At 44.8% G+C, this 13,074-nt stretch overlaps 1 pseudogene across 1 annotated transcript; it reads left to right on the plus strand.

Moving 5' to 3' along the window:
• Positions 1-3,204: 3,204 nt before the first annotated feature.
• On the plus strand, positions 3,205-9,302 carry LOC311366569 (putative phosphatase phospho1 pseudogene; annotated as a pseudogene). Its single transcript, XR_014684228.1, has 2 exons — positions 3,205-3,343; positions 4,976-9,302. The product of XR_014684228.1 is annotated as a putative phosphatase phospho1 pseudogene (transcript).
• Positions 9,303-13,074: the final 3,772 nt, after the last annotated feature.

Below are 13,074 nucleotides of genomic sequence, written 5' to 3' on the forward strand. Positions count from 1 at the left end.
ATCCCGCTATAAAAAGCTATAAAAGCTACAAAATGACCCCACCAATGCCGGCTATGTGGAAAATGTGCCGAAGTCGTTCCGTTAGCCATTTGTTTATTTTTTACGAGCTGAGCTGCTGGTTCAGCCTGGCTCTGCCTCTTCCGCTACGTAGCTAAGATGACTGCCGTTGAGTGCGAAAAGTGTACGTCGTTCCACACTCAGCGTTTTGACCGTTTTGAGGGCACCATCCGGGTCCTTTCAGTACACTTCTTTTCTCGCACCGCTCGTAATTGAAACGCCCTACGTACTCAAACTGAGTATAGTACAGGAAGTATGGATATCGAAACACTCCCCATGTCCTACAGGCTGCAGCCAGACCCCACTCGCCCAGGGACTCAAAACTTGGTGGTGTCCAGCCTCGGCAGCATTAGCATGTCGGCATGCTAGCTCATTAGCCTCAGTTGCATTAGCATGTCGGCATGCTAGCTCATTAGCCTCGGTGGCATTAGCATGTCGGAGTGCTAGCTCATTAGCCTCAGCGGCATTAGCATGTCGGAGTGCTGGCAGAACATTGTGCACACAACCGAGTTGGTAGCCTGGAAATCCAGACCCACATCTAGAAAGCTGTAGGGTCTGGTAATGAAAATGGCCCAACTCAAGGGGCGGCACCAAGCATGCATTTGAAAATATCACTTCACGCAATTGGATAACACTACGACCAATCAGAAGAATACAAGGGGTGATGTACCAAGACTAGGTGACGTACCAACCAATAGATAAGACTCTTGTACCGTATCCTGACGGTAAAACCGCAACATACTTTGCACGTGACGTCACAACGACTGGCTGGCGGACAAGAACTCCAGCAACGAAACCTAGTAACCCTACTAACCCTAGTAACCTAATCAGGACGTCGCCAGTTTTACCACACAAACGGTCATTAGGTTCCTCTCAGTCCAAATACCGTCATGATGGAAAGATTAGTTCAACGGGAGCATTTGTGCCAGGCATACACATGGCAAACTGACAAATTAGATATATGTTTTTGTAAGGAATCGCCCTGCTTCTGAAATGCGCGAACATCTCCACCCAGCGCTCATTCCACTGTGCAGATTAAATCGCGCAGCATTCTGTAACAGCAACTGTGCAATCATCCCTGGCCTCACACATTGTTGAAGTCATATGCTGGATGCTTTAATCTTTCTATGTTGTGTTGTTATGTTCTATGTATGTGTTTTTTAGTGAATGATCGGGCTATAATAAGACCATATTGGCTATGTAATCGCGGACAAAGGGGGACATTTCATAGTGGATGGTGGAAAAGTAATATTCAGGTGTTAGGGTTAGGGTTAGGGTTAGGTGTTTTTTTTTTTCCTGTTCCCACACTGTACTCCCTTCAGGAGCATAGTCTGGGGGTTGCCTCTTTTTCTCCTCCCCTCTCCTCATGCTGTACCTACTTTCCTCATACCCTGTCTTCCGGTCCTGTCTACCCCCACTTGTCATATTGTATGTGTGTTGTGTGTATATGTATGGATTTCACTGAACTTGTACTTGTAAACAGTGACAATAAAGGGTTATTCTATCTTAAGGTATTAGGTTAGAGATGGTTATGTTTAGGTATACGGTTTGATATGGTTCGTTTAGGTATGGTCTGATATGGTTATGTTGTTTGATATGGTTAAGTTTAGGTTTTTGGTTGGTTAGTGGTTTAGTGTAGGTATTAGTTTGCAACTGGTTTCATCACTTTTTAACTCATTATTGTTGAGTTACTCATGAGATATTATAACATAGTTACTACTACTACTCCCGTCCACAGCACATGACCCACTGCCAATGAAAGGTTCTGAGCCAATGTAAGCAGAAAGTTTTGCTTAGACGTTTTGGGTAGAGGTGTTGCTGCGCTGTCTCTACAACAAAGACAACGCAGCGATATCAACATGAGTAGGCTCACTGGAGAGACGGTGAAATCCGCGAGCTGCTGACCATCATGGGAGAGAAGGTGATGCAGCCGCATAACGAAGACGTTGAAAGATGGCGCGATCTACGAGAAAGACGCAGAGGATCTGTCCTTACGAGGCTTTTGTCGGGATAAAAAATAAGTGGTCAGCAAAATAAAGAATATGCTGGCGTTTTTGCACTTGTAAATAGTTAATCGCGTTTGTATCCATAAAAAATAAAAACATTCGGGAGTATGCAAATTATTCTAAAGAGGTCTAGACCCCGCCTTCTCCAGTGAACCAAGAAAGCCCGCGCCGTGACGAACGGGGGGTTTTACCCCCTCGGTTTTACACAGGCAACTTGAGATAAGACGGTGAAATTGCCGGGCGTGCCAATCCGCGACCGAACCGGCTTGGCAGTGTAAAAAGGCCTATTTGGCTCACATTGGCGTATAGGACGGGGGTAGTCTTCATATGTAATTGTGTGCGTACATAGCTCCATCTAGTGACGGATTAGTAGGTTACACATAAAGCATGGCAACAAAGAGCCTAGGGAGGAACTGTTGAACCCATTGACGGAAGGGACACTTTGCTTTGCTTTTGGTGCTTGCCAATGTGCTTTGGCATGTTTTTGCGAATCGAGCCATATAAGTATTTATTAGTTTTATTCCCAGACAAACCAGTGGATTGCATCCCTTGCATGTACACTCTTCTGGAAATTCCTCTTCTTGTTTATGAACACATTCCCTCTCACTCACAGGATAGTGCTGTCATGATTATTTGTGTGTCCTGTAATAGCTGCGCGCGCACACACACCCCCACACACACCCCCACACACACACACACACACACACACACACACACACACACACACAATCTCACTCACACACACACACACACACACAGGCACAATCACACACGCACACAGCTCAAGCTTTCGTATTTTTTTTGTTTTTCATATTTGATGTTGAAATAATGGAGAAGACGATTGTTCAAGACAAAGGTGTTTATTTTGCTCCGAATGATTCACCGTCATGTGTCGTCATTCAACCGCGCTCTTGGTACACCAAAGATGGCCGCCGTTGAAGACCGGTCTCCCAATATATAATCAACATATTTCCGAATAAAAACACTCGATGAATTCACCGTTCAGTTAAGCAGCCACAGACACGCTTATCTAAACAAAAACATCCGATGATGAGAAAATACCGATGCCCGTCGCAACATTATCGATCAAGCTACCGCCGCCATCTTCGGTGTACGTCTTGCCGACCAGTCAACGGCGAGCATTTGCCGGGGAATGCCCTCCTCGTCTCCCCGGGTCACATGGCCGCAGATCCTCTGCGCGTCATAAGGATGCGGTCGGCCAGAGCCGGGCACCATCCAAGCCCTCTTCGGCCCACTGCTTGACCATATGTCCACAACCGGTAAGCATTTATGTTTTTGGGTTATTCATTTATCTCGACTCGACGACTGCATTTGACTGTGAATGAATTTGTACGCGTAATATTAATTGCTGAAATATAAATCAATATTAAAACGAGAGCCAACGAGAGGCAGTCGCTCTTCGACCGGGCTGGCGGTGTGTATGCAGTTCAAGGGTAACCTCTCATAAGTCGTAGTCGACTGGCTGTGGATGATGGTGTGGTTAAATTTAGATAGCTTTACGCTTTACGCGGTTAGGAACAATCAGGCGCGCCGGACACTGCAGCCTGCAGTAGCACGGACACTTGACTGGCTGCAGCCCGGCTCCACACACGCAACACCCGGTTCTAATTTGTCCACCGCTCTGGAGGTATTTCAGGAGCGCTTACATGATGGTCGGTGGACCGCGGATGGGTTGTGTGTATGGCATTATGTAACCCATAATAACCCCTAACTTTACAACCCTTAAATAGCTTACAACAATATGTTAAATGTTAAAACGATGTACAATTTTCGTACACATTTCGAGATTCACTATAGGCACTACTAGGCTATTACAGAATCAGATGATATAAGCATATAATAAACATAAAGCCCTTTACCTTTTGACTCCCACTCAACACTCAATCAAACTCACACATGATACGATCAGACGGATAATACGACACTTTTTCAAAGTGTAGCCTAGCCTATAACTAAGCCTACATTTAAAAAAAAAATTGTATTATTTAGGCCATTCAGTCAACTAAACACGAGACGTTTAACGCATTGGTAAAGTCGTCTCATGTCCGTTTAGGCCCACCAGCGAGGTTCTCCACTTATGGTCAAGATATGCAGTGATGCAACTCCGACATGTGCAGCTAGTACACTCAAGTTACACAAGTCTGCCACAGTGAACTCTATATGGAGCGTCAGTCATGTGTTCTTCTGAACGGGATCCCCTTTTTTTGTCAGCTCTGCTGCGAGGCCAACTGTAGCGAAGAGAGTCTAGACAGACTGCTTCCAGTGGGCTGAACGGATCGCAGTGTGTGGGATAAAGTGGAATGTCGGTCTATTTAACCCCCTCAGATATTTACAATGGTTTAATTCCCTCGTTTTTTAGTGTGTAGGCCTATTATCACGTTATGTGGGTGGTTCAAACACATTGTTTAAGTGTTGATTTGTTCTAAAAAATGTGTAGGACACTGTGTTTTTCTTGTTATTTTTTGTTCAACGGAAGGGTAGGGTGGGTCCTGTTGGCTCTCCCTGTGCCTTTTCTTCCTCATTACCTCTCATGTAAACACAACTTACCCCCTGGCGGAGGGCTAAATCCCTCACCTTGCATCGCTGTGACTGACATCTCACCCTCGAGCCAGTAGGCGTACACAGTAACAGTGAACTCCTTGACTTCTTCTTTTCTTCATTTTTGTTGTTTATCTCTCACACCATAATACCAGCTCAGCCTGCATATGAATTGTAAATACGCACTTATCTCGTGTGCCATCACAAAACCCCTATCACGTGGTAACCGTTGCTCAAGAGGACTTAGTGGCAGTTATGTGTTTGGTTTCACCCTGTGGCACGATACGTGTTCCTAATCTTATCATTTACTGCACGCCATGCTTGACGACCACGCCTTTCTCTTCCGTCTTCAGCGAAGGACGAGGCCCCCGTTCCGCTCTGACCGTCATGGCCGCCCCTACCCCGGCCCCCGCCGCCGCCGCCGCCTCCAACGGCCAGCGCTTCCTCATCCTGTTCGACTTCGACGAGACCATCATCGGGGAGAACAGCGACGACGCGGTGGTCTGCGCCGCCCCCGGCCAGCAGCTCCCCAACTGGCTGATGGCCTCGTACCGCGAGGGCCACTACAACGAGCACATGCAGCGCGTGCTGTCCTACCTGGCCGAACAGGGCGTGGCCGAGGACGCCATCCGCGCGGCGCTGGAGAAGATCCCGCCCACGCCGGGCCTGGCCGCCCTCTTCCAGTTCCTGCGCGCCCACCAGCACGACTACGAGGCGGTGGTGGTGTCGGACGCCAACACGTACTTCATCGAGACGTGGCTGTCGCGGTTCGGCGCGCGGACGCTCTTCCGCCAGGTGTTCACCAACCCGGCGGGCTTCGACGCCGCCGGGCGCCTGGTGCTGCGGCCCTTCCACGCGCACGGCTGCGCCCGTTGCCCCGACAACATGTGCAAGCAGGTGATCCTGCGCGAGTACCTGGCGCGGCGGCAGGAGGAGCGCGGCGGCCGGGCCTTCCAGCAGGTGCTGTACGTGGGCGACGGCGCCAACGACGTGTGCCCGTCCCTGGCCCTGGGGCCCGGGGACGTGGTGTTCCCCCGCAGGGACTTCCCCATGCACCGGCTCCTGGAGGCGGCGGCGAGGGGCGGCGGCGCCGGGGGCGGGGGCGGGACTGGGCCCCTAAAGGCCCAGGTGGTCCCCTGGAGCAGCGGAGAGGATGTGGTGGCCTGCCTGCAGACACTGGTGAAGGAGAGATGAGGGGAAGGCTGGGGGTGGGCGCCGTGTGTGTGAACAGAGACTTATAGGTTATAGGTTACAGGAGCAATAAAGAGAGAGAAGGAGAGAGTCTGTGGGTGTGTGGGTGTGTGGGTGGGTGGGTGTGGGTGTGTATGTGTGTGTGTTGGATAGAGAAAGAGAGAGAGAGTCTTGTGAATGAGAGGACACTTGTAAGAGCAAGATAGCGAGGGGAGGATGCTGAAGGAGTGTGTGTGTCAGAGATAGAGGGCCAGAGAGTGGGTGAGGCGAGTACCCTCAGTATATATGCATGATTACATCCCAGCTTACCTAGAAACCTGAAAGATATTTACTAAGACAAATATTATCACAGTATGATTGTATACCCAGCAACCCCCATAGAGATGATTACGTTTTCTACTGCATGAACAAAAAACAACCTGAATCTCCTTTGTAACTACAACCAAGCGAATGGAAGCATTTTAGCTTTGATAATGCTTACTTTATGAGCTTATACAAGTATAACAGTTGTTTACTGTAATACAACCCTTTAAAATCACTCCATCATTTTACCAAAATCAAATATATAATATTCACATTCTACAGCTATTTTCCCAGGTATACGCATCAAACCACCTCAAACAAATGTTGCTACGCTATAAACTTAGTAATTTAGCAAGATGGAATTTAAAATCAGATAAAATCACATCGCCCTTTTGACTTGTCAGCCTTGTATTGAATACTTGTACTCAAGGAATTCATCCAGGACTATTCAGTAGTAGAGGGAGAAATATTGTGAAGCAGTATTGAAATAAGCTCGTAAGGAATGAGAAAGGTTAGAAGCGGTCTATTTGATGTATCCTTTATTCTGAGGTGGGACAGCTTCTAGCCATGGTCTCTGAGGTGTTTGGTTGATGGGGGGGGGGGGGGGGAGATTTCAACCAAATGCCGTCAACCTCCCACTCACCCCCACTTGCCCGTCCTTTTGTTTATAAACATTTGGTCTTTCAAAGCCCCCCCTTTTGGCTCTCAGACAGCTAACGGCCCTCTAAGCATTAGTCTGTCTTCTTTTATGCAGTATTTCTGACCATTTCCCATTCAAATCCTCTCAGTATTCTGGTGGGTCTTTATATTGGTGGCAACAAAGACAGAGAGAGCTGGGGGGGGGGGGGGGGGGGCTTGTGGTTCTTTGGTCCCCCACCCCAAGAAACCTTCACACTGCTACCAGTGTTAAATTATTCATTTGAATCCAAGACACCAAGCATGGATTACAAGCTCAATGCGCTCACATACACACAAGGACAAACACACACACACACAGTACATGCAAGCCTTTACTCTCAGTTTTGACACGTCAACCTGGTGCTGATAATGTGCCAGCCTAATGTACACCGATAGGAGCCACCAGCGAACAAAAGAAACACAACCTCTACCCATGACAAGTGTCTGTCTTTTTTATTCCTCTGTCCACACCAGCTTACAACTCAGTCACAACTAGTTTGTTGGGTTTGTAGACAAACAAAAATGAAAAGCTAGCTACTGTGCTACAGTTTAAGTCGTTGTGGATGAGGTGAGGGAGGCTAGGTCTCAAGGCAGAACCAAAAAGGTTCCAGGTTAGATTCCTTGGTTCCTTGGCTTATGTGTGTGTGAGGGGGAAGGTTGTGTTGGTTTAACCACTGGAGCCTCAACACTGCAAACCCTCCAAACGTAGACATGTTTGGCTTGATTAGATGCTTAGTGTATGTGTGTGTGTGTGTGTGTGTGTGTGTGTGTGTGTGAGACGGGTTCATTTTGCATTGCCCTCCACAATCAGCTGCAGATAGTCTCCAAAGTCACAGAGTGTATATTTTTTTAAATGTCATAGTTCCTTTCTTTGAGGTAGTAGTCAGGTCTATATAAGTAAGTAACACAAACATCTAGGTTGAAGTAACCTAACCTTGATACGTGTTGTATACAATATTTACAGGTAATTGGTAAAAATGTGGTTGTGTTCTTAAAATCTAATGGCCGGGATTACTGTATGCCTGTAAAACGATATAGTAGTATGAATCTGTTAAAAGGAAAGCTTTTATTTTACATTACAGACAAATAAAATAATGTTATAATGTATTATACGTGCAAAAATTACACAAAGTAAAGTGCAAAGTACAACAATTGTATGTACCTGCTTTTTGCTCTTCATTCCTTAACCTTTAAACAACATTGAATTTGCACTCCTTGCTGTTCATGAGAGAAAGGTTAACGAGTGAATATTAAGGTATTCATATTGGGAGTATTATACAAAGATTTGCCTTCGGAACGACGTTAATCCATATTAAGACTTGTTTTTGCTTGTTTGCTTGTGTAAGTGGGTTGTTTTGGCAAAATGGTTCACTGCCGGGTTCATGATCAATTGAAACAGGCTAAACACAAGGTAGATTGCCAGAGACAAAAGATACAATAAATGTGATTGAATAACCCATTGCAAGTGATGAGGTGTATTCTTCTGCATGGACTTTGACCGTCTTGTAAAAGGGAGAAAGCCTCATCACCTTATCCGTAAATTATCTGTGAATGAGGAAGCTAAAGGTCAGGAAGCTTTAGTGTTTATGGTGCTCCACCTATAAGGACTCGACAAGGGACATTTGTTATGACTTGAATTGACCTGTGTGTACGTGTGTGTGTGTGTGTGTGTGTGTGTGTGTGTGTGTGTGTATGTGTGTGTGTGTGTGTGTGTGTGTGTGTGTGTGTGTGTGTGTGTGTACACTTGTAAGTTCTGCAAGAACCATTGCAATAATTCATGTGACATTGTGGTGAAAACAACAAAAGGGAATCACTCGTCTTTGGTCATGTGTACAAGGTTTTTAATGTACAATGCTAATGTGTAATGAAGAAAATCACCAATCTGGGAACTCCCTATTTATGTCTTCAAGCTCATATTCTCTACCAGGGGGAAAACACACACTAGGTATTCTGTAATCAATCACATGTTGCATCAAAGATCATTATGGATTATTGATTGATTGATTGGCAAACATTTGTACTGGGTTTTAATAAGCTTAAGTTGCCAAAATATAACTATGGCACTTTCTACCTTGATGTGTCTGTGTACTGATTGAGTTTTGTGCAATAATTTCAGTGCAGAATACTTGACATGCATGTTGAGATATTCGTTGTTTGCTAAATACACTCTTGTGAACGTATATTTGCAACCTGAATTGCTTTACAAGATCTTTATTTATGTTCCTTTTTTATTTAACGGGCCACAAACAGTAGGCAACTAAAATGTATAATCATGACACACTAAAAGGCTGTATTATGAAATGATGAATAATTTATTGAAATAATATGTTTGTTTAATGACAGTTGTTGATATCATATAGCAATACAGCAATTGTTTTTAGACTTTCCATCTTCTTTAAAGTATGGTTCTTTAGCAAAAATGAACAAATGTGTGTCTGTTTAAAATATATCACTTTAATGTAAAGGAATTTAAGCCATTACCTAATTAAATCCCTTAATCCCATGGTGGCTGGTTTCACTGTTTCTTTATTTGTTCAAAATAGTTTTCAGAATATAACGTTTGTGTGTAGAGTGTGTTGTTTGTAAAAATACAAATCTTAAGAATGTATGGTAGTCAATGGTCGGGTAAGGGGTACCTCGAACGTGTGAAAAGTGGAATTAGGTTATAGATAATTTAATAATTAATCTATTTTTCTCACTAACACCTTTCTCACACACACATATATATTCTGAACCGAAGGGGGACGCCAAAACATCGGGGGCGCCCCGGTGATTCACCTGTGAGTCCTCTCTAAAAAAAGAAAATACTTCCCAGGTCCCTCTTTCTTTAGCCCAATACGCGCTGCAGGCCGCGGCTGCAGTGATGACGCTGGCCGTCTGCTGCGATGCTGCTGATGTAGCCTGGCTGCCTGGAGTTGGATGTGCTTCTGATGACAGCCAGTAGGCTAAAGTTATCCTGCGATTCAGCATTCTCCACATGGACCATATAAAAACGCTGCCTGCTTCGTCTCTCCTCTGAACTTGTCAGAGGACATCGCAACAGGCCAAACTCATGTCTTGTTGTCTGTCCGATCAGCAGGAAGTCTGTCGACTAATCTTAAATCTTTAACCTCAATCGATTTGACTTGTGTCTCTCTGTGTGTACGTCAGTGAGTCATTTGGCAGTGAGTGTAGGCTCACGGCATCCTCTCATACTCGAACAGCTAATAGTGACTGTCTTTCTCAATATGCAATTAATTAATTAATTGAGACCTCTGCTGTCTGTGTGTCTGTATTTGGGAAAGTGGTTTGAGATAACTTGTTGTCTAATCCAGTTATCAATTATTTAAAGGAGAAGTTAATTGGAGTATAAAGCGCATTCGCGAACAAGCGCGTATACGCACACACACACACACACACACACACACACACACACACACACACACACACACACACACACACACACACACACACACACACACACACACACTATAGATGATATACATATTTTAGATATAGAATACAGAAATATATTATTTTTATTTCACTTTGAAATGCATTCACATGACTTGATAATTAATCAATTCATTCATTGCTTGGATTCTCTCCCCTCCGCTGATACAGACAGTAGGCCTGTTAGTATGTCCTTCCCTCGCCCCAAACACACACCCCGCAACCATTAAGACACTTTTAAGGGCCAATGTTATCCGATAATTGGCTTTGGGGGATAACGTCATTGATTTCTCCCCCATTCAATTACTGGCCGAGGTGAAACATAACTCGGTTAAGAGACTCTGGGCTACCAGAGAGAAGCCAGTCAATGGCTCCTCGATCATGTCAAAAAGCCTCCCTCGTTGCTCGCCATTGCTCATCGGCATGCATATGTCTCCATCGGCCTCCTAATTCTCCCTCGCTACATGCACGTGGAAAATACAATACAGAAGGAAAGAGAAGTTGTATTTCATACCTTCCAGAAAACTTTTAGTTAGTGTGTGAAGGACACACGCACACACGCACGCACACACACACACACACACACACACACACACACACACACACACACACACACACACACACACACACACTCTCTCTCTCTCTCTCTCTCTCTCTCTCTCTCTCTCTCTCTCTCTCTCTCTCTCTCTCTCTCTCTCTCTCTCTCTCTCTCTCTCCCCCTCCCTGTAGGCTCCTAAACCCCCCTCAGAGTTTCAGTGGGAGCGGCGGTGGGTTCTGGGCTGCCCACGGTGGTCGGGGTAACATTACTTACTCACCACTCAGTCAACCGTCGGGTTGAGGCTTCACACTTTGGAGGATTCTCGCTAATTCACGTTTTAAAGTGTGGCTTTAGGATAAAACCCTTCCCATTGAGAAAGAGGGGCAGAGATGATGGACCGTCTCCCGGGACCCTGCCAGGCGGTGTGCTCTGCGAGGTGATAGTGATAGTGTTGTCGGGTCCAGATGTGGTCGGACTCGGACTCGGAGGAGCCGGAGACACCGTGAGGACGCTGGGGTAAATACACCTTCTCTCCTTTGAAGCACACGTTTCTTCTCAGCGATCTGGTAAAAGTATTTATTTTAGATGGACCAGACCAGACCAATGTGTCAGAGAGAGATGTAAAATATAATTGAATATAATTAATAAATATAATATAATTGAGTCTAGCTAGCTGCAACGCTGCTCTCAGGTCGATAGCTCAGGTAACTTAATTTTTTTATTCGTCAGCTTTGCACTTTCTTTTACAACTTTTAAACTACCCTAAAATGTACATGTAAAACTCCCATGTGTGCATTAACGTTATTTAGGTGTGACTCATAAACACAAATTCTGCAACTCAAAAAAATAATACATAGCCTATATATACACAACAAAGCTAGCAAACATCCTCATGTCGATATGTATCTGAACGTGTACGCCAAATAGTTTGTTGATCAATCAAATCATCATCAAATATGTTTTTTCTCGGAATAAAAGTTTAAAAACGAACTAAAAGAAATGTCAGACAGCAACGTTGATTTCTATTCGTCTCTCGTTGTTTCGTTTTTAATACTTTTCCTTTGTGTTGAATTGGCAGGTGCTTTAAAATGTCTTCTGACCTACAAACACAGGCAACCCAAAAGGCGTAAAGGTAAACAGAACAAGGTATTCAAATTCTGCCTTAAAGCACTATCTGTCTATGTATCTGTCCATCCCTCCATCCATCCACCCCTCCCTCCCCCTCCATCTTCCTTCCTGCCTCCCTTACCCCCTTCCTATCTCCCCCCCCTTCTGTCTTCCATCCATATTCTGTCTTTTCATGGTGCAAGTTTCAGGAGTTTGTTTATGATTCAAATGAAAACAGACATCTCACCTTACTACCAGTCAAGCTGTGTGACACATCTTAGAAACTCATTCCACAGGGAGTGGGTCACGACACATTGACATTAATTTAACATTAAGCAGAAGCACACTTCATGCTAAAAAAATGCACCATTGCTTTGTCTGTGTGTGTGTGTGTGTCCTCACACACACATGGATCTGTGTGTGAGGATAGTTAATCAACACCAATAATTCCGTTTCATTCTGAAACAACATCGAGAGGGGACATATGATTTAGAGGTATAGTGGTAGTGTAAGTGAAATATACAACAGATAAAAAAAAATGAGACCGACATCATAATCATTAAATATATAAAATAAGATTAAACAAACCAAGAATTCTGCAAGTGTCCCCGAGAATGTGAAAAGTAAAAGAGCAATGGAATGAGTCGATTTTTTAACGAAAGAACCCTTTTAAAAACCAGAGCTGTTATGTCAGGGAACCTTAACGTGATACTCAAGCTGAGGTTTATGTCATAAGAAACAATTCCCCCATCCTCTGTTACTGTCGGTATATCTGTACCCTCCCATGCTTGAACTCAGGAGAAAGGAAGTGAAGTATGTGATTACAAGGCTTGTCATTAGCAATGTAAACAGAGCCCGCACCATCGGCATGTCTTCTTGGCTGGGACATCCCAGCCCTCTACTTTTTTATCTAGCTTTCAAATTAGCCGAGCACCCTAGGCTATAGAAGGTGTTGTTTGGATCTGTTCATAAACACTGGCTGTTTTACTGTATGTGTTGAGGTTACTCCAAATAGATTGCTAACAATTTGACCCTGAACATATCCTGCAGATTCCATAACTACTGGGAGACTGGGACCCCTAATGAATATTGGAGGTGCAGCCATATCTGAACTAACGAAAAAAACATTGCCCCCCCCCCCGTGTGTGTGTGTGTGTGTGTGTGTGTGATTGTCCAAAATACTTGCGCGTTGACATGAGCCTG

This window comes from Micromesistius poutassou (genome assembly GCF_964030765.1).
Source record: "Micromesistius poutassou genome assembly, chromosome: 21".
Taxonomy (NCBI): Eukaryota; Metazoa; Chordata; class Actinopteri; order Gadiformes; family Gadidae; genus Micromesistius; species Micromesistius poutassou.